Genomic DNA, 27,447 nt, shown 5'->3' on the forward strand with positions numbered 1-27,447 from the left:
TATTTTCTATTATTTCCAAAAATAACTTCCATGGATTTTCAGGACTTTTGGAGTTGTGTAGAATAGGTCTCTAATATTTGCTCCTTTTTGTCGGTGTACTAAAGTTGGGGTACCCTTAGTACCCCGAACTTGTGCACGGGCAGTCGCAGCGTCCCGCGGCAAGGCCTGCCAGGTCACCGCCAAGATTCTCCGTGGTCCTTTTGAAGACCATTCAAGAACAAAGTACTTAAGACAAGACCTCGGCAAGAGGAGCTTGCCGGGAAGAAGGCAAGGCCCCGGCAAGAAGAGCTTGCCGGGAAGGCCATCAGAAGCGTCCCAAGACCCCGGCAAGAGGCGCTTGCCGGGAAGGCCGTCCGAGGCATTCCAAGGAACATGCCGCGGCACGCTACGCGCCCCGACAAGGCCCGGCGAGCGACAAGCTCCCGGAAGCGACAAGTCAACGGCCGTGGCAAGGCGCTTTCCGCGGCAAGCCCCCACTCCACGCCCACGCTCCAGCACATCCACCCACGTGTCGCTCCGGGGCCCCTCCCGAGCGCACGTGGCAGGAGGCTGTGCAGCTAGGGGCGTGCGGTGGCACGCAGGCGCTGACAAGACAACCGTCGTGGCAAGACGATGGCGTCCCTAGCGGTCCCTTTCGGTGCCGTCTAGGCGACACAGACGGGCATTTAATGCCCTTGTCCCCTGCCATCGGGGTTAGGTATGATAACACTGTAGCAGCTAGCTGTGCCTACTACAGCACCTAGCTGTGCCTACCCACGGCACCCTTTCCATTTTTGCCCTTGGCCCCCGTTGCTCTATGTCGGTAACCCCTTGAGTATAAAAGGAGGCCCGTGTGCAACGTAGAGGGGGTCGGCCACCTCAAGAGCTCTCGCGAGGTTCAGCAATTCCACACTCACGCTCGCTCCCGAGCTAGAAATCAATACCAATCCACAAAGCAGGAGTAGGGTTTTACGCATCCTTGCGGCCCGAACCTGGGTAAATCGCTCGCGTGCTTCGCCTCGATTTACTCCTCGCACGACCAACCGCCCGCTTGCTTCGCCTCGATCTGCTCTTTGCGCAGCCTCCGCCCCCCGCCGAACCAAAAGGGACCCGGTCCGCCGGTCCCATAGGTTCCCGTGGATCAAAAACCCCGGCATCTCTGGCGCGCCAGGTAGGGGGCGTCGAAGTGGTGCGAATCAGATCCGGCGTTCTTGCGGGCTAGATCTTCATCTTCTTCATCGATCTTCATCATCTTCATCAACATGCCGCCGAAGAAGAAGGTTTCGGAGGCAGCTGCTCCATCCGCGCCGGGCCACCCACCGCCGGAGCAAACGGATGGTGGGGCAGGCGCCGGCGGAAGGGCATGCATCGACGAGGGAACTCTTGGTGCTGCCAGGTCCCAGGGCAAGGCTGCGCTGCCCATCGGCGGCATGGCCGGCTCCCACAACGACCGGGCGCACTCCAAGACCTCGGCGTCCGTGCATGCACCGCGCCCATCTCAGGAGGCGTGGGACCGGCAGCGTCATGGTACTCACGGTACCATGCGCTCGCTGGATCAAGATCGAGCTGGTGGATCCCGGAGCGCCCGGGACCACCATGCGCGTCAACAAGCCGGCGCGAGCGAGACACGGTCGCTTGGACGGGATACTGCTCCTTCTAACGTGGTTAGGAGTCCGAGTGTATCCCGCTCCTCGCACCGTTCGCTACCGCCGCCCGCCACCGCAGCGGAAGCTCTGGCACGAGCTCAGCTGCTCCTAGACTACCCTCCAGCGGCGGACAAGATCGACGACTGGAGGGCCACTATCCAGAGTCTCATCGGCTTCGCCAACGGCGACACTCCTCGGCAGCCGAGCACGTTGCAGCCGCAGCGGGTCAACCAGGCGCAAACCGGTGGAAACAAGACTGGTGGGGGCGCAACCACTGTGCACTCCCCACCCCGAAGGCCAAGATCGCCGACCCGCCAGATCCGCCACGACAGCGACTCCACCACGTCGTCGGATCCGCGAGCTCGTCGCGACCAACGACAAGTTCTTCAAGAACGGCAGCGGGAAGACGCTCGTACACGCATCGAGCGCCGGAGAGAAGCGCGACATCAGTCAGACCAGCGCGCTGGGCCCTCTGTCGACGTGCATGCACCAGGGGAACCGGGCAACCTGCCGTACCCGGTAGGTTGCCCTGCGTTCACTCGTGAGCTGCGGCGAGTCCAGTGGCCCAGTACGAAGAACTTCAAGCCCGACGTACCAGAGAAGTACGACGGCAAGTTGCATCCATCGGAGTTCCTCAGCATCTACACCATCGCGGTGCAGGCTGCTAGGGGGCGAAACAACAAGATCCTTGCCAACTACTTCCCGCTGGTACTCAAGCCCAACGTCAGGTCCTGGCTCATGCACTTGCCGGACAACTCCATATCCTCTTGGGCTGAGCTGTGCCATCAGTTTGTTGGCGCCTTCACAGGCGTCCACAAACCTCATGGCCAAGAGAGCAATCTTCATCTGCTCATCCAGAAGGAAGGAGAGCCCCTGCGCCAGTACATCCAGAGGTTCAGCCGTGTACACCACAACATCCCAAATATCCACCCCGCCGCGGTAATCAGCGCGTTCCATCAGAACTTGCGTAACCGCAGGATGCGGGAGGAGCTGGCGATGTGCAAGATTCGAGACGTCAGCGAGCTTTATGCCCTGGCCGACAGATGTGCACGCGCTGAGGAGGGGAGGAAATTCCCCGGAGAAAGCACTGGAGCAGGAGGATCTGACAGTGAGGATGCCGCCCCGGCAAAGAGAAGCCGGCGGCGCAACAACAGGAAGAAGCAGAACAACGAGGTGCTGGTCGTTGAGCAGTCCGGCAATGAAGGTGACGCCACGAAGGCTACAGTTGGTAGCTCCGGCAAGGAAGTTGCCGCGTGCACCAACTGTCAGGCTGTGGCGGTCGCCGACAAGCGGGACGGCTCCGGCAAGCGATACTGTAAGATTCACCGCACCAAGGGCCATGACCTCCAGAACCGCAAGAAGGTCGAGCAGCTCGTCCAGCAACAGAGGGCTGAGTACGAGCGGCGCGACAAAGAGAGAGCCCAAGGGGGTGCCGAGAAACCTGGCCAGAAGCGCACCGGCCAGGAAGGATGCCGCGGCAAGGCCAAGCAGCGGCAAGGAGACAGACCTCCCCGCGGTCGCGACAACGACGACGACGACGGCGAGGATGAAGACATGGATGACGTTGAGACCAGTGAGCAGGAGTTTCAGAAAGCCACAGAGGTCTTGTGCGTTGACGGGGGTGCTTCCCTGCATACCTCGCGCCGCCAACTCAAACAGTGGGTGCGGGAAGTCAATGCAGCAGAGCCACCCATCGAATCGCGCAAGCTTCTGAAGTGGTCCAGCACGCCTATCATCTTTGACATTGAGGACCACCCTGATCGCACAACCGCGGTCGGGTGTCTGCCGATGTTGGTTTCACCAACCATCCGCAACCTCAAGGTCACCAAGATGCTAGTCGACGGCGGGGCCGGCTTAAACCTGATCTCCTCCGCTGTGCTCCAAAAACTCCAGATCCCTGACGGCGAGCTCGAAGAGACCGGCACATTCCAAGGAATCAACCCGAGAAGGAGCAAGCCGAAGGGGAAGGTCACGCTGCCGGTAACATTCGGCAGCGAGTTAAACTTCAGGACTGAGAGGGTCACGTTCGACGTTGCCGATATCCCGTTGCCTTACAATGGGATACTTGGCCGTCCAGCGCTCGCCAAGTTCATGGCGGCCTCTCACTACGCGTATAACGTGCTGAAGATGCCAGGCCCGATAAGCGTCATTTTTGTCCCTAGCGACAAGAAGGACGCTCTTATCTGTGCCGACAAGATCTACCGGGAAGCAGCAGCCACGGCAGACCGCGATCCACTTGCTGCTGAAGCTCCCGGGTCCAAGAGGACCAAGTCTGGCAAGAGTTCTGGTGCCTACTCCGGCGCGCGCACCTCTTCGGAGTGCTGCGCTGCCGTCGAGGACGCGCCATCGAGCTCCGCCGGCAAGAAGACCAAGTCCGGCAGGGACTCTGGTGCCCACTCCGGCAAGCGCACCTCTTCGGAGTGCTGCGCCGCCATCGAGGACGCACCATCAAGCTCCACCGGCAAGAAGACCGAGTCCGGCAAAGGCTCTGGTGCCCACTCCGGCAAGCGCGCCTCTTCGGAGCGCTGCACTGCCGTCGAGGACGCACCATCGAGCTCCGCCGGCGAGCACAAGAAGACGATGGCGGCACCGCCAGAGACGAAGAAGGTGTCCGCCAAGGAGGATGGCGCTGGTGGTACCTTCACCATCAGTGCCACGCTTGACCCTAAATAGGAAAGCGCGCTCGTTGCTTTCCTGCGGGCGAACATCGACGTGTTTGCATGGCAACCGTCTGACACCCCCGGTGTTCCCAGGAAAGTGATTGAGCACCACCTTGCCGTCTGTCCTCATGCGCGGCCCGTCAAGCAGAAAGTCCGGAAGCAGGCGGTGGAGCGCCAAGAATTCATCGCGGAGGAAATCCAGAAACTGGAAGCAGCAGGCCTCGTCAGAGGAGTGCTCCATCCCACGTGGTTGGCCAATCCTGTAGTCGTGCGCAAGGCAAACGGGAAATGGAGGCTTTGCATCGATTTCACCGATGTTAACAAAGCTTGTCCCAAAGACCCATTTCCCTTGCCGCGCATTGACCAGATTGTTGACTCCACAGCTGGGTGTGATTTGCTTTCATTTCTTGATGCATACTCCGGGTATCATCAGATCTTCATGGCAGAGGAGGATGAAGAGAAAACCGCATTTATTACTCCATGTGGCACGTACTGCTTTGTACGAATGCCTTTCGGATTAAAAAATGCCGGTTCAACATTTGCAAGAGTAGTCCATATTGCTCTCGAGCCACAAATACACAGAAATGTGGAAGCCTACATGGATGATATAGTGGTCAAGAGCAAGGACAGAGCAACCCTGATCCAAGACTTGGACGAGACTTTTGCAAATCTGCGCAAGATCAGCCTCAAGCTCAACCCAGAGAAGTGCGTGTTCGGGGTTCCCTCCGGCAAGCTTCTCGGGTTCTTCGTGTCTCAGCGGGGAATTGAAGCCAACCCCGACAAGATCAGGGCCGTTGAGCAGATTGAAGCCTCGAAGCGCGTCAAAGATGTTCAGAAACTTGCCGGTTGCGTGGCTGCTCTCAGCAGGTTTATCTCTCGGTCTGCTGAGCGCGCCCTGCCATTTTTCAAACTATTGAAAAAGGCAGGTCCAATGAAATGGACTCCGGACGCGGAGGCTGCGCTGCAAGACCTGAAGAGATACCTGTCCTCCCCTCCAATACTTGTCGCGCCTAAGCCACAAGAGAAGTTGCTGCTGTACATAGCGGCAACCAATCAAGTGGTTAGTGCTGCGTTAGTGGCAGAGAGGGAGGCGGATGATGAGCCAGCAACCGTGGCAAGCGCATCCAGCGACAAGCAGGGGGCTTCCCTGACAAGCTCCGGTCCCGACAAAGATGAACCCGCGCTGATACACGAGGAGATACAGAAGAAAACGGTGCAGCGCCCAGTTTACTTTGTCAGTTCCCTCTTGCAGGGGGCTAGGTCAAGGTACTCTGGTGTGCAGAAACTGCTTTTCGGCCTTCTCATGGCCTCGAGAAAGCTGCGCCATTACTTCCAAGAACATGAGATCACAGTGGTCACTCGCTTTCCGCTGAAGAGGATACTGCAGAATCCTGAAGCGACAGGCAGGATTGTTGAGTGGGCACTGGAACTGTCAAGCTTTGGTCTCAAGTTCGAAAGAACTTCAACTATCCAGAGCAGAGCATTGGCAGAATTTATAGCGGAATGGACGCCAACTCCGGACGAAGAAACCCCGGAGACGAGCATCCCCGACAAAGAAGCGAGCAAAGAGTGGCTGATGTACTTTGATGGTGCTTTCTCGCTGTAAGGCGCCAGCGCTGGTGTGCTGCTCATCGCGCCCACCGGAGAGCACCTCAAGTACACAGTCCAGATGCACTTTCCCAAGGAGCAAGCAACAAACAATACTGCAGAGTATGAGGGATTGCTTGCCGGTCTCAGGATCGCGGCAGACCTTGGGATTAAGAAGCTCATTGTCAGGGGTGACTCACAGCTTGTCATCCGCCAAGTAAACAAGAATTATCAGAGTCCGTTGATGGAAGCTTACATCGACGAAGTGAGAAAGCTAGAAGAGCGCTTTGACGGCCTGCAAATGGAGCACGTTCCGAGAACTCAGAATGCCATTGCTGATGGCCTGTCAAAGTGCGCCGCACTTAAGTTACCTGTGGAACCAGGGACCTTTGTGCTCAAGCTGACTCAACCGTCCGTAACACCATCAACCGGACAAAGCAAGAAGAGGAAGTTGATTCCTGGTGACTACCTGCCGGCAGAGCTTCCCGAAGCCGCCGCCAGGAAGGTCCCCAAGATCAACACCAAAGGCGCTGGTGAGCCAGATACTCCGGCAAGCCCTAGGGTTTGTTCCATTGAAGCTGAAGCTCCCGGCAAGCTTGTCGCGAGATATCATGCTCCGGCAGAGACACAGCTTCTCGCCGTCGAAGAAGATATTCCCGCAGCAACCTCCAAGATCAACGCCAAGAGCGCCGGTGAGCCAGATGCTCCGGCAAGCCCTAGGGTTTGTTCCGTCGAAGCTGAAGCTCCCGGCAAGCTTGTCGCGGAACGTCAAGCTCCGGCAGAGACACAGCTTCTCGCCGTAGAAGCGGACGTTCCCGCAGCAGCAGAGTTGCCTTCAGTCCTTGTTGTCGAGCCACAGGCTCCAACATGGGCGCAGCAGATTTTCCGTTTCCTTCAGACGGGAGAACTTCCCGAAGAGCAAGAAGAAGCCGAAAGAGTAGCCCGGCAGTCAAGTATGTACCAGTTCGTCGATAAGACGCTGTACAGAAGAAGACTCAACGGTGTGAAATTGAGGTGCATCCCCCGGGAAGACGGACAGAAGCTGTTGGCAGAGATACACGGAGGCATATGTGGTCACCACATTGGCGCAAGAGCACTCATCGGCAAAGCATTCCGGCAAGGTTTCTTCTGGCCAACAGCCCTCCAGGATGCAACTTTACAAGTAACCAAGTGTGAAGCGTGCCAGTTCCATTCCAAGCAGATACACCAGCCAGCTCAAGCTCTCCAGACGATCCCTTTATCCTGGCCATTTTCGGTCTGGGGGCTCGACATCCTTGGCCCCTTCCCCCGAGCTGTCGGGGGCTTTGAGTACTTGTACGTCGCAATCGACAAGTTCACAAAGTGGCCGGAGGTGGAGCCAGTGAGGAAGGTGACCGCACAGTCAGCCGTCAAGTTCTTCACGTCGATTGTTTGCCGCTTCGGGATCCCTAACCGGATAATCACCGACAACGGCACACAGTTCACGAGCCGCGCCTTCATGCAATACATCCAAGATCTCGGCGCCAAAGTCTGCTTCGCCTCTGTTGCTCACCCAAGGAGCAACGGTCAAGCGGAGAGGGAAAACGCCGAGGTGCTGCGCGGGCTCAAGACCAGAACTTTCGACAGGCTGCACAAGTGTGGAAGAAACTGGATCGAGGAGCTACCGGTGGTTCTTTGGCCGATCAGAACGACGCCAAATCGAGCCACTGGACAGACACCATTTGCTCTAGTGTATGGAGCAGAGGCAGTTACCCCCACGGAACTCGTATACGGGTCACCTCCAGTGCTCGCTTATGATGAGCTTGAGCAAGAGCGGCTGCGGCAAGAGGACGCGCTGCTCCTTGAGGAAGATCATCTCCAGGCTGCTGTGCGAGCTGCTCGCTACCAGCAAGCTCTGCGCCGCTACCACAGACGCAGAGTCAATACCAGGAGTCTCGAGGAAGGCGACCTTGTTCTTCGGCGCGCTCAGTCCGCCAAGAATTCCAACAAGTTGACGCCGAAGTGGGAAGGCCCTTACCGGGTGAAACGAGTCACCAGGCCTGGCGCTGTCCGCCTGGAGACCGAAGATGGCACGCCAGTGAGCAACTCCTGGGACGTCGAGCCTCTTCGCAAGTTTCGTTCGTAAGGCGCGGTTGTCGGACCCCGTCCGGCAACCACCTCTCTGTGCGAGTCTTGCCGCTGTTGCATGTAAACCTCTGTACAGAGCCAGGCGCAGACCCTGGCAACAGAAAATGAAGCGCTGCATACCCCGGGGGCTATAGCATGCATGCTAGGTTGAGTCTGAGTCTCATCCTTGGTTAGGGTCGATAGTCCCTAATAGCGGCTAACCCCTAGCTTAGAGGTCGAGTGTCCGTCCTTTTGCTTTTCCTTCGTTCGCAGGGCTCGCACGTCCTGGCCAGGCCACCTGGAGGCGAAAAGGAGAAGAAGGGCGTGCCGGCATATGGGCCCCGGCAAGAACGCCGGGGGCTGCGAATGGCAAGATGTCACCCCCGGCAAAGCCAGAGTTGCCGGGGGCTGCAATATCAGATAAGTCTTTTATCCCACTTCATGTATCCTCTTATGGACTGGGGAACGCGAAACCTCGTTTCTTCCCGGAAACTGCCGTGCTCCCCCGACTCTAGGCCCTGGAGCGCGTTCCCGGGGCCAAGTTTGGTCGTAGTCGCGGCAGCAGAAGGGATGAAACGAGGAGGCCGCGCCCACCTCGTTCCCACCTCCGTCAAAGGCGTGAGAAAGGTCGAGCGGCGTGGGAAGGCGGCGGGGCTTTTTGTCGGGGAATGGAATGCCTGTCCGAGAGATACCAAGGATTTGCTCCTTGGCGTGGGTTCGACCCGCGAGGCAAATAACCCGGCAAGCATCCCCTTTTTCATCAAAAAACATCCCATACAGGTAAAGTCCATAGAGGATGAAAAACATGAAAGAGAGGATTACAAGATACAGCTAAAGGCCCAAAGGCTTACAATTAAAAAGATAAGGTGCCCGTAATCCTTTTCCTGTCCCTCTCTTAAGGAGGTAGAACAAGCAGGCGAAAAGGGGAAAGGGGCGCCAAGGCAAGCTACAGGTGCCAGAAGACACCAAGAGAACATCCGGGGGCCGGACGGTGATGGCGACGCCGGGAGAAGGGTGCGAAGGAGGGGCGGCAGGACGTCAGCATGCTGTCGAGGGCACCACGCCCTCGTACTCCGACCTGACGGCCTTGTCGCCAGCCCTCTTCCCCTTCCGCGACCTCCCTACGCAAGCCGCCCAAGGAGACGTCCCCGGGGAGTTCAAGAAGCCGGCGCCGCGGATGATAGGGTCGCCGGTGCCGCACGAGACGGCACCCGACACCTAGTCGGAGCCGCCGTCCTGCCGCCCGCCACCCTCACCATCACTGCCGCTCTCCTCCTCGTCAGTCTCGCTCGAGGAGGAGCCTTCGCTATCGGAGGAGCTGTCCACGCAGCACTTCGCCCGGGTGCCGAAGCACCCGAAGACCTTGACGGAAAGGAGATTGCCCTCCGCCAGCTTAAAATGGAGGGTGAGTCCCCCCGTCAAGCTGTGGATGCGGGCGAACGTCTTCCACCCTCGATCGAGATACATCACACCAGGGGCTGGGAACGCCACGCGGACTCGCGTGCTGCTGATCCCACAGCCCCTCATGTGTAATCTCAGGGTCTCGGGCAGGTCCGACTCCATCGCGCCCGCGAACGGAGCCGGAAGCCGAAGGCGACGACGAGGCGCCCGGCGCAGCTTGACGAAGAACTCGCAAGGGTTGTCCCCTATATGGACCGCCGCGGGGGGAGGAGCCGCAGGCGGGGGCGAAGCTGGCGTGTCGCCCCGTCCGCCTCTTCCCCGAGCACCTCGCCCTCATCCTCGACCTCGTCCACGACCTCGCCCCCTCCCTCTTCCCCATACGGCTGGCTCTGCCACCACGAGCGAGGAAAAGGGGAAGGTGCGCTGTCTGGCGGCGACCCTCGCCGCCACCGATGAAGGCCCAGGATTCCCTTTCTCCATGGCGAATGAGAGAAAGGGGAGCAGAAGCTGAAGAAAGGAGGAGGCGGGAGAGTGCAGGCACGGTGCTCCCTTCCCGCTCCTTATAAAGGAGCAAAGTGGGAGCCCAGCCGCCCCGCTCAGCGAATCAAGGCACAGGAAGAGCAGGGAGGCAGGCCGACCCGTCCCCTCTGCTCGCAACGGCCCGGGTACCCGCTCCCGCCGTCCGCGATCCCAAATGCATGGGAACCGCGTGGCGGAAATGCAGAACTGAGGCGACGGATGGGGCAGCCTCACCCTACCCCGTGATCTCAGGGAGTGGGCGCTTTGGAAATCGCGCACCGGCCCCGTCCAGTAAATGCGCCACGCCCCCACGCCTACCTCCGTGTGGAGAAGAGGGCGTGGGCCGTTCACCTTCATCATGGCTTGACGCATGCTCGCGGGGCTTAGCCCCACGCGCGCGCGCCGCCCGCGCCACCCACGACGCCGCGTTCGACGCGCGCCGTTACGGGCGTGCGCAATGGAAGCGGAGAGATATGCGGCGTAACCTAGGCCGCGCGTGCCCATGCACTGTTTTGGGCCTGGCCCAACAGCGCTCGGCACCGTGTCTGGCCCAGGCCCGAGGGCTCCTGTTGGTGTACTAAAGTAGGGGTACCCTTAGTACCCCGAACTTGTGCACGGGCAGTCGCAGCGTCCCGCGGCAAGGCCTGCCAGGTCACCGCCAAGATTCTCCGTGGTCCTTTTGAAGACCATTCAAGAACAAAGTACTTAAGACAAGACCCCGGCAAGAGGAGCTTGCCGGGAAGAAGGCAAGGCCCCGGCAAGAAGAGCTTGCCGGGAAGGCCATCAGAAGCGTCCCAAGACCCCGGCAAGAGGCGCTTGCCGGGAAGGCCGTCCGAGGCATTCCAAGGAACTTGCCGCGGCGCGCTACGCGCCCCGACAAGGCCCGGCGAGCGACAAGCTCCCGGAAGCGACAAGTCAACGGCCGCGGCAAGGTGCTTGCCGCGGCAAGCCCCCACTCCACGCCCGCGCTCCAGCACATCCACCCACGTGTCGCTCCGGGGCCCCTCCCGAGCGCACGTGGCAGGAGGCTGTGCAGCTAGGGGCGTGCGGTGGCACGCAGGCGCTGACAAGACAACCGTCATGGCAAGACGATGGCATCCCTAGCGGTCCCTTTCGGTGCCGTCTAGGCGACACAGACAGGCATTTAATGCCCTTGTCCCCTGCCATCGGCGTTAGGTATGATAACACTGTAGCAGCTAGCTGTGCCTACTACAGCACCTAGCTGTGCCTACCCACAGCACCCTTTCCATTTTTGCCCTTGGCCCCCGTTGCTCTATGTCGGTAACCCCTTGAGTATAAAAGGAGGCCCGTGTGCAACGTAGAGGGGGTCGGCCACCTCGAGAGCTCTCGCGAGGTTCAGCAATTCCACACTCACGCTCGCTCCCGAGCTACAAATCAATACCAATCCACAAAGCAGGAGTAGGGTTTTACGCATCCTTGCGGCCCGAACCTGGGTAAATCGCTCGCGTGCTTCGCCTCGATTTACTCCTCGCACGACCAACCGCCCGCTTGCTTCGCCTCGATCTGCTCTTTGCGCAGCCTCCGCCCCCCGCCGAACCAAAAGGGACCCGGTCCGCCGGTCCCATAGGTGCCCGTGGATCAGAAACTTTTCCAGCCCAGAATTCCAGCTACCGGCATTCTCCCTCTTTATGTAAACCTTGTAAAATAAGAGAGAATAGGCATAAGTATTGTGACATACTGTGTAATAACAGCCCATAATGCAATAAATATTGATATAAAAGCATGATGCAAAATGGAGGTATCATGCGATTACGATGTTCGGACACACCATTACGCTGAGGTGTTCTAGGCGGCGTGAGTTGGGAAACAATTCCACATTTCCTTAAGTGCATTCCAAAGTCGTGACTCAAGTATTCTCCGCCATGATCTGATCATAAGAACTTTATTTTCCCGTCACGTTGATTCTCTACCCCGCTCTGAAATTCCTTGAACTTTTCAAAGGTCTCAGACTTGTGTTTCGTTAAGAAGACATACCCATATCTACTTAAGTCATCAGTGAGGGTGAGAACATAACGATAGCCACCGCGAGCCTCAATGCTCATTGGACCGCACACATCAGTAAGTATGATTTCCAACAAGTTGCTTGCTCGCTCCATTGTTCCGGAGAACGGAGTCTTGGTCAGTTTGCCCATGAGGCAAGGTTCACATGTGTCAAATGATTCATAATCAAGAGACTCCCAAAGTCCATCTGCATGGAGTTTCTTCATGTGTTTGACACCAATGTGACCAAGGGGGCAGTGCCACAAGTATGTGAGACTATCATTATCAACCTTACATCTTTTGGCATTCACACTATGAATATGTGTAACATCACATTCGATATTAAATAAAAATAAACCATTGACCAGCGGGGCATGACCATAAAACATTTCTCTCATATAAATAGAACAACCATTATTCTCAGATTTAAATGAGTAGCCATCTCGCATTAAACGAGATCCAGATGCAATGTTCATGCTCAAAGCTAGCACTAAATAACAATTATTAAGGTTTAAAACTAATCCCGAAGGTAGATGTAGAGGTAGCGTGCCGACGGCGATCACATCGACCTTGGAACCATTCCCGACGCACATCGTCACCTCGTCCTTCGCTAGTCTCCGCTTATTCCGCAACTCCCGTTTTGAGTTACAAATATGAGCAACTGCACCGGTATCAAATACACAGGAGCTACTACGAGCGCCGGTAAGGTACACATCAATAACATGTATATCATATATACCTTTGGCATTGCCAGCCTTCTTATCTGCTATGTACTTGGGGCAGTTCCGTTTCCAGTGACCATTTCCCATGCAATAAAAGCACTGAGTCTCAGGCTTGGGTCCATTCTTTGGCTTCTTCCCGGCAATTGACTTACCGGGCGTGGCAACTCCCTTGTCATGCTTCTTCAAGTTCTTCTTACCCTTGCCTTTCTTGAAACTAGTTGTCTTATTCACCATCAACACTCGATGTTCCTTTTTGATCTCCACCTCCGCTGATTTCAGAATTGAATATAACTCAGGAATGGACTTCTCCATCCCTTGCATATTGTAGTTCATCACAAAGCTCTTGTAGCTAGGTGGAAGCGACTGGAGGATCATGTCAATGACCGAGTCATCTAGAAGATTAACTCCCAAATCAGACAAGCGGTTGTGCAACCCAGACATTTTGAGTATATGCTCGCTGATAGAACTGTTTTCCTCCATCTTACAACTATATAACTTGTCGGAGACTTCAGATCTCTCGACCCGGGTATGAGCTTGGAAAACCATTTTAGCTCTTCGAACATATCATATGCTCCATGTTGCTCAAAACACTTTTGGAGCCTCAGTTCTAAGTTGTAAAGCATGCCGCACTGAACCAAGGAGTAATCATCACTACACGACTGCCAGGCGTTAATAACGTCTTGAGATGCTGGGAAAATGGGTGTGTCACCTAACGGTGCTTAAAGGACATATGCTTTCTTGGCAGCAATGAGGATGATCCGCAAGTTACGGACCCAGTCCGTATAGTTGCTACCATCGTCTTTCAGCTTGGTTTTCTCTAGGAATGCGTTGAAGTTGAGGGCAACATTAGCGTGGGCCATTTGATCTACAAGACATATCGTAAAGATATTTTTAGACAAAGTTCATGATAATTAAGTTCATCTAATCAAATTATTTAATGAACTCCCACTCAAACAGACATCCCTCTAGTCATCAAAGTGATACATGATCCGAATCGACTAGGCCGTGTCCGATCATCACGTGAGACGGACTAGTCATCAACGATGAACATCTCCATGTTGATCGCATCTACTATACGACTCATGTTCGACCTTTCGGTCACTCATGTTCCGAGGCCATGTTTGTACATGCTAGGCTCGTCAAGTCAACCTAAGTGTGATGTAGGGTAGGAACCCTAGGGGCTGATCTTTCACGAAAGGAGCGGATCCCGTGAAGAACACGAAGAACACGAGGGAAAACACGAGGGGAAACACAAGGGGAAACACGAGAGAAACACTAAACCAACAAGAAATATTCACACGTATGCTACATCCTCGAGTACATAAGAGATCACACGATCCACAATCAACAACGGACGATACAAATGGTAACCGATCTTCTCCGTGAGGAGGTCTTGATGGTCTTCTCCGCTAGGAGGTCTTGAATCCAAAGGATCTTCTCCGAAGAGGGGCCGCAGTCTCTCTCAAGGAGTAGATCCAATGTGGATGACCAAAGCTCTATCTCAAATGAGCTACTACTTTGCTAACCCTAGAAAGGAGGAGGTGAAGGAGTATATATAGTCTAGGTCCACGAAGGGGGTAAGTGAGGGGCGAAAGGGTACATGGGCTTCGGCCAGAGTGTCTGCGCGCAGGCAGGGCCAGAAGTTCCAGGCAGGTTCCGACCAGGCTCCGGGCTATCCAGAGAGTTGGCGAGCTCGGGTCTGGTCTAGACTCCGAGGGGTAGAGGTTCTGGGTAGGCCGGAAGGTCCAGGGGCCGGAAGTTCCGGGCAGAGGCCGGACGTTCTGGGCTTTCTAGAAGCTTGTCTGCGCTTCTTCTTCCTTCTCTTCCACGCTTCCCCCGCGGATGGTGTACTTGTTCCTTGGCGCTTGCATTCCTCCTCGCCGTCCATGAAACTCCGACAATACCTATGCATGCACACGGGAGAAGTGTCAAGTAGTATACCATCCTCGAAGGGGTCAAATGAGCATGTGTAAAGGAGATGATTCACCTTTATGTATGTGAAGTGGATATGTCACGTGGCACTTGCCGAATGAACTCTTGACATGGTGATGTCCGTAGGATGCTCCGCATCATCTCCTCCCCCTTGGGAAAGATCCGACCTCAGATCGAAATCCAAATCACCATGGGAAAGAGATGGCGTCACCATGTAGGAGTGGTCGATCACCAAGTTCTCGTCATCTTGAAGCTTGAAATGGGCACTCTCCAATGTCGCACCGTCTTGGGATTCCTTAAAAAGGAGCAAAGACAACAAAAACTTGGAAAAACAAATGTGGGTACCGTTAGTGCAAAACCAAGCATTCAAGTGGTGATTCACCCAACAAGTGTCGTCGTCATGCAAAACATATGGTTTGACAAAGGAATGTGACATGGCATGTAAGCACATAAATTGGGCATAAGCAAAGAAATCATGGAGACAAGCATGTAAATGTGAGGTAGTGATGCAAATATGTGTGAAAAGATAATAAGAATCTACCTCAAGTTCATAGCAAGCATTCACAAATTTCTCAATGAAAGGTCTATGGTAGGCATATGAATCATTCACAACACCAAAGAAAATGAGATGTCTAAACACATGGGTCAAGTGCAAGACAATCCAAGCATAATGTGCATGGGTGTAGTGAATATCGTGTGGCACTCAACACAATGGAAAGAGAAATTGTTCATCATGTGTGAGGCAATCAAGGCAAGCATGTAGCAATCAATGGGACATGGCATATGTGAAGTGATGGCATTGTTGCAACCAAACATATGAGAGGAGCAAGTAAACCAAGAATTGGATGCAACACACAAGGCATATATATTATGATGCATGGAACGGTGAAAATAACAAGTTGAAGGAAGATCTCTAACATGTGTGCAACCAAGTGGTCCAAGATGAACAATAAGTCTCATGGTGCAAGCAACACAAGTAGTACGATCCATAATATCCATGATCATGTTTTGGGGGTTCTCAAAAGAGAAGTATCTCACCTTGAGAGCATGTACTTGTGTGTCCTTCACAATGCCGAAACACAAGCAAAAGCAGTGTAGAAGCATGTCATGGTAGAATGTATGAGGCTCGCTCTCAAGAGCTCGAATGTTCAACTCACGTGAAGTGGAAGTCGACATGAAGTCCAAGTATCCTACACATGCACACAACAAAACAAAGAACGGATGCGCATGGTAGATAAACGCATCATCCATCATGATGGTTCTCTTCTCTTGCACATAACCATTAGAAGAACAAGTGCATGAATAATAAGATGCAACAATGGCTATATTCATGACACTATGTATATGGTGCAAAGAGGTAGGACAAGCGTGCTTCACAAGGAATATGTCAAAATCTCCAATTATATGTGAGAATGCTATGGGGGCAATCTCATGAGGAAGACTAAAAGCATTGTCGCACTCAATACATGGAAAATCATCTAGCATGAGAGAGGCAACATATGGAGATATATGGCAAGAAGCAATGACAATCATGTGTAAAGCATGGAAATAGATACCATCAACCACATGAAATGGGCAAGTATGAATCATGGGTGATGCACTACACGATGCAAACATAATAAACATGTCGTGCAAACTAGTGGAGCGAAGATGCAACACACTAGGGGAAATCATGGCAATCATGTCATGTGAGCAAATAATAGGCATAGGCAATGCACATAACATATTGCAAGCACGAACACAAAGCAAGATCATAGTATCATTATAGGGATGGGTCACAAATGGAACATGGAAATAAAAAGCAATATCTCCACCAAGCCTGCAAATAAACATACAACTAGTAGAATCAATCATCATGTGTAATGCAAAGCATGGGTGACAAATGCATGGCAAAGGCATAGTAATGAGCATATCATGCAAAGTGAACATGGCAATATGGGCAAATGATATATAATGGACAATAACCCATAACCAAGTGAGGGCCATGTAGAAGAAATGAGCGAAGTCTTCCTGCGAAGAGAGCGGTGGGAAAGATAATCCATGGGATCCCAAATCATTGTTGCTCTCTAGAGCTCATTTTGTCAACTCATGGGATTGTGAGGTTGACAAATATTCATGGGTACCTACACAAAAGAGACACAAACCAAAGAAATTGTGCACGTGGTAAATGTACACATCATCCATCATGATGTGTATGTGCATGTGAGTGTTAGCACAAGATAAGCACCGCTCAAAGAAATTTGACGCATGGTATAATAACATGTCATCCATCATGAAAGAATAGTTGTTATGTATAACACGATGGGGATGCAAATTGAGCATAAAATTATATGGCACATCAATAGCATTTTCATTCATGGGAAGCATATTGTGCACACAAGTATTTGGATCATGCAATGAATGAGATGGATCGAAATCTCATAAAATGTATGAGGAAACGATGGGGGTCTCCTCATGAGCAATATTGGAAACATCGTATGGAGAAAATGGACAACATCCAAAACAATGCATATCCGAAGCTAGGTGGTCATGGCATGGCATACGAGATAAATGATGCAAAGGGAGCATATCAATATCATCACAAGAAAAACAAATGCCAATAACCATTGGCTTGTCATATATGCCATAAGTGCAAATTGGGTTAATTTTAATAGCATATGCATAGTCATTATGAAGAGATTGCAAATATGACATATGATTGATCTCATGCATAGCATATGACAAGTCAATCGGATGGGCAAACATGATGTGACCGAGAGAATTATCACAATAAATCCTATGTAACATGGCATCACAACTAATAGACTCCACATGGCAATCATCATACTCATCATAAATGGGTAAATCATCGCATGGTGATGTCGCACTAGCATGAAGCATGGTTAGAGGTTGATCGACATCATGCAAGCAATCAATGTCAAGAATGTCCACTAGTGGGACTAGAGCATCACCTTCACCTATGTTACCTTTGTCATTCCACTCATGTGGTGTAGGTGAGGTGGGAAAGACCAAATGGTGGTCATCTTCATCTTGATGGAACCATGTGGGGGGGGTGCATCATATTCCACCATGGCCATCGTCTGGTCCAAAGGGAGGACGTAGTCGCCGCGAATCGGCATGTCATCATATATGGGACCTAGCACCAAATGAGAAGATACAATAGAGGTAGAGGTCAAGTTGTTAGAAATGCAAATGGCCTCACATGCCCTATCGACTATCACACTCTCTCTATGTGGTGGTTCACTCACTCCCTCAAAATAGGTGCACTCAAACTCACATATGGTGGGGTCACTCATCTCACTCAAGTGGTGGGGGTTGTGGCTCTCCTCACATGGGAATTGGGGCAACATGTCATATATGGGGCTAGTGGTGAAGTCACTCTCACCCTAAATATGGTGGCACAAGTCACTCAAGTCATCATACGCCGTCGTGGTCGAAGGGAAAATCCCATGCTCAACCATCTCAACACCACCGCCGTGGATGAAGGCCGTAGATGGCATATCATCACTCTCGCGTCCTAAGATGGAAGCATCATCCTTGCTCGTCACCATGTTGCTCGCCTCCAAAGCTTGGTCCTTGATGGTCTCCGTAGTCGTAGTCGTCGCTGCACCATCTTGAAAAAGTGTCGAAGTAGACTCGGCATCATCAATGCCACAAAGAGGGATGGCGGTGAAGTCGGACTTGGGAGCATCGTCTTGGAGCTCGTCGGGCTTGGACATCATGGTGGTACTAGCCTCATGCTCGTTATCATGGAGCATGGTCATCGCGAAGTGAGCTTGGGGTGGAGAAGCTTTGTCCTTCATGAGTTCTTGTTCCGCCTTAAGAGCACCAATGTAGTTGTCATCGAGGGACTTGTAGTTCTCGAGGAAGATCGTCTTGGAGATGTCGTTGTGCAATCCCATCATGAAGTGGAACTTCATCGAAATGGGGTCGTCCACGCCGGCTCGTCTCAAGGCTTTCTTCATCTCCTTGAAGTACTCGTCGATGGACTTGGATCCCTCGTCTTTGGCCAACTCATGTCGTAGGTCTCCGAAGGTGCGTGAAGCCACCATGTGGACGTGTAGTCGTGGAAGTTCCTTGTGGCGCACTTCACTTGATCTTCGGGAGGGACTTGATGTAGCTTGAGGTAGTCATCCATTAGGCGCTCCCACTCGAGATACTCCTTAGGTTTTTGAGTCCCATAGAAAGGAATTGCGTGGTCGATGTCTAGGTCGTAGTAGCTTGTGGAAGTCACAGACTTGAGCTTGGGGAGCTTCTCTTGAAGTGCTTGTGGGCGAAGATGCCATATGTCCATAGGCGAAGATGCCTTGAAGTCGCTTGGTGAAGATGCCAAGGGAGATGGTGAAGTCGTTGAGCGGTTGTTGGTGTTGAGCTCTTGACGTTCATGTTCTTTTTGGTGATGGTGTTGATGCCAATGTGATCTTGCCGGAGATGGTAGCTCGGGGGCATGTGCTCTTGAGCGTCTTCTCGAAGATGAGGAAGACCGCTCGTAGGACTTGATGAGGGCTTTGATCTCCTCCATTTGAGCTTGCATCTTGGCGTCGTTGGAGTTGTTCGTGGCATCGAACTCGTCGTTGTTGTTGTTGTAGACCGAAGATGAAATGCCTTGCCTATCCATCACAAGACTCGAGCAAATGTGAGTGGGAGAAAGAGAAGAACTATACCAAATGTACCTTGACCGATGTTGAAGATGGATCAATGATCACTCAATAGTGTAACAAGGAAATAGCACAATTGGTACCGATCTTGTCGATTTATCACACCTACACAATTTAGGCTTATGGTAGACCTTAGTGAGGATAGTGGCACAAAAATTTAATGCAAAATGTTAGCAAGAGTCAATAAAGTTGAAAGACATTCACAAATTTGCAAGTGAAACAAGTAGACCAATAGCAATATGTGGCACACGGAAACACACACACAGATAGATAAATGGGGTCGTGCAACCAAGGAATGAGCACAAAATGTGGAATCCACGGAATACGCTCGTGTTGCACAACTCAAGAGAGACGCTAGCACGATTTCTCAATAGGCGGATACGACACTTGTGCACAACATATAGGAGGCAAAAATGCAACAACTTCTATCCCAAGTATGCTATGTATGTATGGTTCTCGGTGTTTCTCTCAAGATGATCGGATATGACAATCTTATATGCAATGTGGTATGATGCTATGGCTCTTGCTTACAAGATCTTTGTTCACTCTTTTTCTTTGCTTAAAAGCTTATTCGTTTTTTTATATGGCCACAATGCGAAATGCACAAACCAAGATAGCAATTTGGTATATACGGGAACAATCTTGTCACACAAGGGATGATATGATACCAATATGATATGGTATGTATGCAATGTATGGTATAGATCACTAATGTGCACAAGTAACATTGCCGGCAATACTCAAATGGCTAGTCTCGATAGGCAAGTAACGCAAAATAGGCTAGGTGTTAACAATGCAATTGCAAGGGAATATACAATGGAGGGATACCACGATACCAAGATGATATGGAGGTTACCGTCCTTGGCGATGATGAGTGGCGGTGATCTTGATGGAGATACCAAGATGATGGAGACTCGTCCCTAAGTAGCCAAAACACCTTAGTAAACGGAAAAACCGCGAACTCAAAATCTCAAATGTCAAATGCTGGTAACGGGAATGCGGTGGTGGTTGCGGAAGCTCAATGGGATTGCGGAAATGCAAAGATGGGTTTTGTGAGTAGGCAATGCGGAAATGGACTGTAAGGTGGTGGACTATACACGGTGTCGGTGTTGGAAGCACGGTCCCTAAGTAGCCGAAACACCTTAGGAGACACAACTCACAACACAAACAAAATTGGGTTAGGTTGGGGTGCCGGAAGTGTATGGTGGGTAAGCCTATGCGGAAGTGGTGGTGGTGGTTGATGAAGAATCAACCGTCCCTAAGTATCCCAAACACCTTAGGAGACTCAAGTCACAACTCAAACAACCGCTAATGCTATCGGGAACAAAATTGGTTAGGTTGTGGAAGTCGGTGGTGGTGTAGCGGATGATGTGGTGGAAGCCCTAGGCAAAGATGGCAAAGTTCCAAAATTTTGATTGGGTCAAAAGGTGATGAAACCAAGGTGAGGTCCTCGGGCACGTCGATAGCTTCAAAACGAGCCAAAGAACACTCAAATCGGATTTCAAAGTGAAAACTTGTGATGAAAACGGTGAAGAAGGTTGATGCTGAAATTCTGTGTAATGTTTCGGGTTAGGGCAGAAGTTCCGGGGGTCGCGGAAAAACTGCGGGGAGTCTGGGGATTTTTGAGGTAAACTTTTGGTTTAGCACGGAAGTTCCGGGGTTAGGACGGAAGTTCCAGGGGAGTCCAGAAGTTCCGGGGCTCGTGGAATTTCTTTCGGGACGAACCCTAAATTCCAGATCTGAGAACGGGGGCGGAAAAACTCAATTTCCCGGGGCAAATTTGAGAAGATTTTGTGGATGGAAATGGGGGAAAAGATGGGGAAGGCTAGATCCACTTGAGACACAACGAATCCATGGATCAAAATCAACAAAACATAATCCAAACCAACAAATCACAAAAAAAAATTGGGGGCTATTTTTGGTGGGGATTTTCGAATTTAGGATGAAATCAAGCAAAAGAAGGCTAGAAAACAAAGAGGGAGGCTCCGAAATCGTGATCAATGTGGTTCATGATACCAAGATGATGTAGGGTAGGAACCCTAGGGGCCGATCTTTCACGAAAGGAGCGGATCCTGTGAAGAACGTGAGGGAAAACACGAGGGGAAACACAAGGGGAAACACGAGAGAAACACTAAACCAACAAGAAATAGTCACACATATGCTATATCCTCGAGTACATAAGAGATCACACGATCCACAATCAACAACGGACGATACAAATGGTAACCGGTCTTCTCCATGAGGAGGTCTTGATGGCCTTCTCCGCAGGGAGGTCTTCAATCCAAAGGGATCTCCTCCGAAGAGGGGTCGCGGTCTCTCTCAAGGAGTAGATCCAATGTGGATGAGCAAAGCTCTATCTCAAATGAGCTACTACTTTGCTAACCCTAGAAAGGAGGAGGTGAAGGAGTATATATATTCTAGGTCCACAAAGGGGGTAAGTGAGGGGCGAAAGGGTACATGGGCTTCGGCCCGAGTGTCTGCGCGCAGGCAGGGACGGAAGTTCCGGGCAGGTTCCGGCCAGGCTCCGGGCTATCTAGAGAGTTGGCGAGCTCAGGTCTGGTCTGGTCTCCTGGGGCCGGAGGTTCCGGGTAGGCCAGAAGGTCTGGGGGCCGGAAGTTCCAGGCTTTCCAGAAGCTTGTCCGCGCTTCTTGTTCCTTCTCTTCCACGCTTACCCCGCGGATGGTGTAGTTGTTCCTTGGCTCTTGCATTCCTCCTCGTTGTCCATGAAGCTCCGACAATACCTATGCATGCACACGGGAGAAGTGTCAAGTAGTATACCATCCTCGAAGGGGTCAAGGGAGCACGTGTAAAGGAGATGATTCACCTTTATGTGTGTGAAGTGGATGTGGCACGTGTCACTTGCCGAATGAACTCTTGACATGGTGATATCCGTAGGATGCTCCACATCAAAGTGTTTCACATGTGTAAATCTGGCTTACACCCGTTGTATGCGAACGTTAGAATCTATCACACCCGATCATCACGTGGTGCTTCAAAACAACGAACCTTCGCAACGGTGCACAGTTAGGGGGAACAAATCTCTTGAAATTTTAGTAAGGGATCATCTTATTTATGCTACGGTCGTTTTAAGCAAATTAGATGTAAACATGGCAAACATCACATGCAAATCATAAAGTGACATGATATGACCAATATCATCTTGCGCCTTTGATCTCCATCTTCGAGGTGCGACATGATCACCTTCGTCACCGGCATGACACCATGATCTCCATAATCATGATCTCCATCATCATGTGTTCATGAAGTTGTCTCGCCAACTATTACTTCTACTATGATGGCTAACGGTTAGCAATAAAGTAAAGTAATTACACGGCATTTACATTGACTCGTAGGTCATACAATAAATTAAGACAACTCCTATGGCTCCTGCCGGTTGTCATACTCATCGACATGCAAGTCGTGATTCCTATTACAAGAACATGATCAATCTCATACATCACATATATCATTCATCACATCCTTTTGGCCATATCACACCAGCATACCCTACAAAAACAAGTTAGATGTCCTCTAATTGTTGTGGCATGTTTTACGTGGTTGCTATGGGTTTCTACCAAGAATGTTTCTTACCTATGAAAAAGCCACAATGGTGATATGCCAATTGCTATTTACCCTTCATAAGGACCCTCTTCATCGACTCTGATCCGACTAAAGTGGGAGAGACAAACACCCGCTAGCCACCTTATGCATCAAGTGCATGTCAGTCGGTGGAACCTGTCTCACGTAAGCGTACGTGTAAGGTCGGTCCGGACCGCTTCATCCCACAATGTCTCCGAATCAAGATAAGACTAGTAGCGGTAAGAAAATTGACCAAATCATCACCCACAACTATTTTGTGTTCTACTCGTGCATAGAATCTACGCATAGACCTAGCTCATGACGCCACCATTGGGGAACGTAGTAATAATTCAAAATTGTCCTACGTGTCACCAAGATCAATCTAGGAGATACTAGCTACGAGAGAGAGGGATTGCATCTTCATACCCTTCAAGATCGATAAGCGGAAGCATTACAAGAACGCGGTTGATGGAGTCGTACTTGCAGCGATTCAAATCGTGAAAGATCCGATCCAAGCACCGAACGGATGACACCTCCGCGTTCAACACACGTACATCCCGGGGACGTCTCCTCCTTCTTGATCCAGCAAGAGGAGAGGAGAAGTTGAGGGAGAGCTCCGGCAACACGACGTGCGTGGTGGTGGAGCTTGCAGTTCTCCGGCAGGGCTTCGCCAAGCACTACGGAGGAGGAAGAGGTGTTGGAGGGTGGAAGGGCTGCGCCAGGGGAAGGGGTGCGGCTGCCCTCCCACCCACCCCCCCACTATTTATAGGAGGAAGGGAAGAGGGGGCCGGCCCCCTAGATGCATCTAGAGGGGGGGCAGCGACTAGGAGGGGGAAACTTGCCCCCCAAGCAAGTGGGAGGTGCCACCTCCCCCTAGAGTTTCCAACCCTAGGCGCCTTGTGCCCTTGTGGGGCGCACCAGCCCACTAGGGGGCTAGTTCCCTCCCATATTCAGCCCATTAAGTCCTCCGGGGCAGGTGGCCCCACCCGGTGGTCCCCCGGACACCTTTCGGTGGTCCCAGTACAATACCAATAACCCCCGAAACCATTCCGGCGACTGAAACTAGACTTCCCATATATAAATCTTCACCTCTGGACCATTCCATAACTCCTCGTGACGTCTGGATCTCATCCGGGACTCTGAACAACCTTCGGTAACCACATACAATTTCCCATAACAACTCTAGCGTCACCAAACCTTAAGTGTGTAGACCCTATGGGTTCGGGAACCATGCAGACATGACCGAGACATCTCTCCGGCCAGTAACCAATAGCGGGATCTGGATACCCATGTTGGCTCCCACATGTTCCACGATGATCTCATCAGATGAACCACGATGTATGGGATTCAATCAATCTCGTATACAATTCCCTTTGTCCATCGGTATGTTACTTGCCCGAGATTCGATCGTCGGTATCCCCATACCTCGTTCAATCTCGTTACCGGCAAGTCTCTTTACTCGTTTTGTAACGCATGATCCCATGGCTAAATCCTTAGTCACATTGAGCTTGTTATGATGATGCATTATCGAGTGGGCCCAGAGATACCTCTCCGTCATACAGAGTGACAAATCCCAGTCTCGATTCGTGCCGACCCAACAAACACTTTCGGAGATACCTGTAGTGCACCTTTATAGCCACCCAGTTACGTTGTGACGTTTGATACACCCAAAGAATTCCTACGATATCCGGGAGTTGCACAATCTCATGGTCTAATGAAATGGTACTTGACATTAGAAAATCTCTAGCAAACGAACTACACGATCTTGTGCTATGCTTATGATTGGTTCTTGTCCATCACATCATTCTCCTAATGATGTGATCCCGTTATCAACGACATCGGATGTCCATGGTCAGGAAACCACAACCATCTATTGATCAACGAGCTAGTCAACTAGAGGCTCACTAGGGACATGTTGTGGTCTATGTATTCACACATGTATTACGGTTTTCAATTAATACAATTATAGAATGAACAATAGATAATTATCATGAACAAGGAAATATAATAATAACCACTTTATTATTGCCTCTAGGGCATATTTCCAACAATATTGACCATATGGTTGTTGGCCCTCAGCCTCTTAACATGTGATAGTTGTTACTATGTTAAGTATGTAGATATATATGGACCATATGGTTGTCAAAACCGTGTTACAAAGATCCTCCTTTTGTCGAATAGTGTAACCACTATATATATGTTACTCAAATGCTATTATCCAAGTTCTTAAATTTTCATGGAAAGTATTAGTATCATAAACAGTTCATTGAGTTTAAGCATGTGCCCGATGTCCAGAAGGCATTTGCATATTAACTGTCCATATTGCAAATTCACACACGTGTTAACATAAGGAGACGTATGTGTAACTTACTAATCATCGCACAAGAGTACTCACAGACGCATCGTGTGTGATACTCCTAGCCACCGCAAGCAAGTAGTTTCCAATTTTCAAAGTTTTTTGTACACACAGAATCGCACACGAATTAACTGTAGTAACCGTCTATGTTGTAATTTCTCAACGCAAACAGTTCACCTGAGTCGGCTGTTTGCCGCGTATCACATACATCCTGTTTACATGACTCGTTTGTGTTCTTTTGGCTCATCGCAAACAGTTCATCTATGTGAACTCTATGCCGCTATATGATAACCCACAAGTATAGGGGATCGCAACAGCTTTCGAGGGTAGAGTATTCAACCCAAATTTATTGATTCAACACAAGGGGAGCCAAAGAATATTCTCAAGTATTAGCAGCTAAGGTGTCAATTCAACCACACCTGGAAACTTAGTATCTGCAGCAAAGTGTTTAGTAGCAAAGTAATATGATTGTGGTCGTAGCGGCAACAAAAGTAAAGAAAGCAAAAGTAATGTTTTTGGTATTTTGTAGTGATTGTAATAGTAGCAGCAGGAAAGTAAATAAGCGTAAACCAGTATATGGAAAACTCATAGGCACTGGATCAGTAATGGATAATTATGCCGGATGTGGTTCATCATGTAACAGTCATAACATAGGGTGACACAGAACTAGCTCCAATTCATCAATGTAATGTAGGCATGTATTCCGTATATAGTCATACGTGCTTATGGAAAAGAAGTTGCATGACATCTTTTGTCCTACCCTCCCATGGCAGCGGGGTCCTATTGGAAACTAAGGGATATTAAGGCCTCCTTTAATAGAGAACCGGAACAAAGCATTAGCACATAGTGAATACATGAACTCCTCAAACTAAGGTCATCACCAGGAGTGGTCCCGATTATTGTCACTTCGGGGTTGCCGGATCATAACACATAGTAGGTGACTATAGAATTGCAAGATAGGATCAAGAACTCACATATATTCATGGAAACATAATAGGTTCATATCTGAAATCATGGCACTCGGGCCCTAGTGACAAGCATTAAGCATAGCAAAGTCATAGCAACATCAATCTCAGAACATAGTGGATACTAGGGATCAAACCCTAACAAAACTAACTCGATTACATGATAAATCTCATCCAACCCATCACCGTCTAGCAAGCCTACGATGGAATTACTCACGCACGGCGGTGAGCATCATGAAATTGGTGATGGAGGATGGTTGATGATGACGACGGCGATGAATCCCCCTCTCCGGAGCCCCGAACGGACTCCAGATCAGCCCTCCCGAGAGGTTTTAGGGCTTGGCGGCGGCTCCGTATCGTAAAACAATGATTTCTTCTCTCTGATTTTTTCTCTCTGAAAGCAAATATATAGAGTTGGAGTTGGCGTCGGAGGGCATCCAGGGGGGCCACGAGGTAGGGGGCGCGCCCTCCACCCTCATCAGAAGGGTGTGGGCCCCTGGTCTTCATCTTTGGCGAGGATTTTTTATTATTTATTCTAAGATGTTCCATGAAGTTTCAGATCATTCTGAGAATATTTGTTTTCTGCACATAAAACAACACCATGGCAATTCTGCTGAAAACAGCGTCAGTCCGGGTTAGTTCCATTCAAATCATACAAGTTAGAGTCCAAAACAAGGGAAAAAGTGTTTGGAAAAGTAGATATGACGGAGAAGTATCACTATCACACACATCTTGTTAAGTTGAACCATTTCTGTTGTGTTCTCTAATCAAAAACAGTTCATCCGAGTGAACCATATGCCGTATATCACACACACCTTGATCTGGCTAACCGTTTCTGTTGCATCCCCTAATAGAAAATAGTTCATCTAAGCGAACTGTATGTCGTATATCGCACACACCTTGATATGGCTGCCTGTTTCTGTTGTTTTGTCTCATCGCAAACAGTTCAGATGGATCAATCATGTGCCCTGCATCACACACGCAACTAAAATTGGAACCGTGTTTGATGTCTCCGCCATCACAAACGTCTTGCATCTTTTTGATGGTTTTTTTACATCACCGTTTGCGATTAATGCATCGCACACAGTTTCGTCAAAGTGTCTCCGATCGTAGTGTCGTGTTAGCAGCATTCTGCAGTAGTGATGTCTTTTTGGATAGTTTGTCGAATACTCTCATGCTTCACTTATATTATTTTGAGAGTTTATAATATGATGAAAATTTGCACAAGCTATGAAATTGGTCCAAATATGATGAATAACCAAGAAGGATATAATAAAAACTTTCATGTAGATCATTGGATATGATAAGTTTGATTCCTTGCAATAGTTTTGTGATATGGAGATAATAATATGTGAGT

Source organism: Triticum urartu, chromosome 7A (assembly GCF_056163025.1).
Source record: "Triticum urartu cultivar PI428250 chromosome 7A, HENAU_Tu73, whole genome shotgun sequence".
NCBI classification, from domain to species: Eukaryota; Viridiplantae; Streptophyta; class Magnoliopsida; order Poales; family Poaceae; genus Triticum; species Triticum urartu.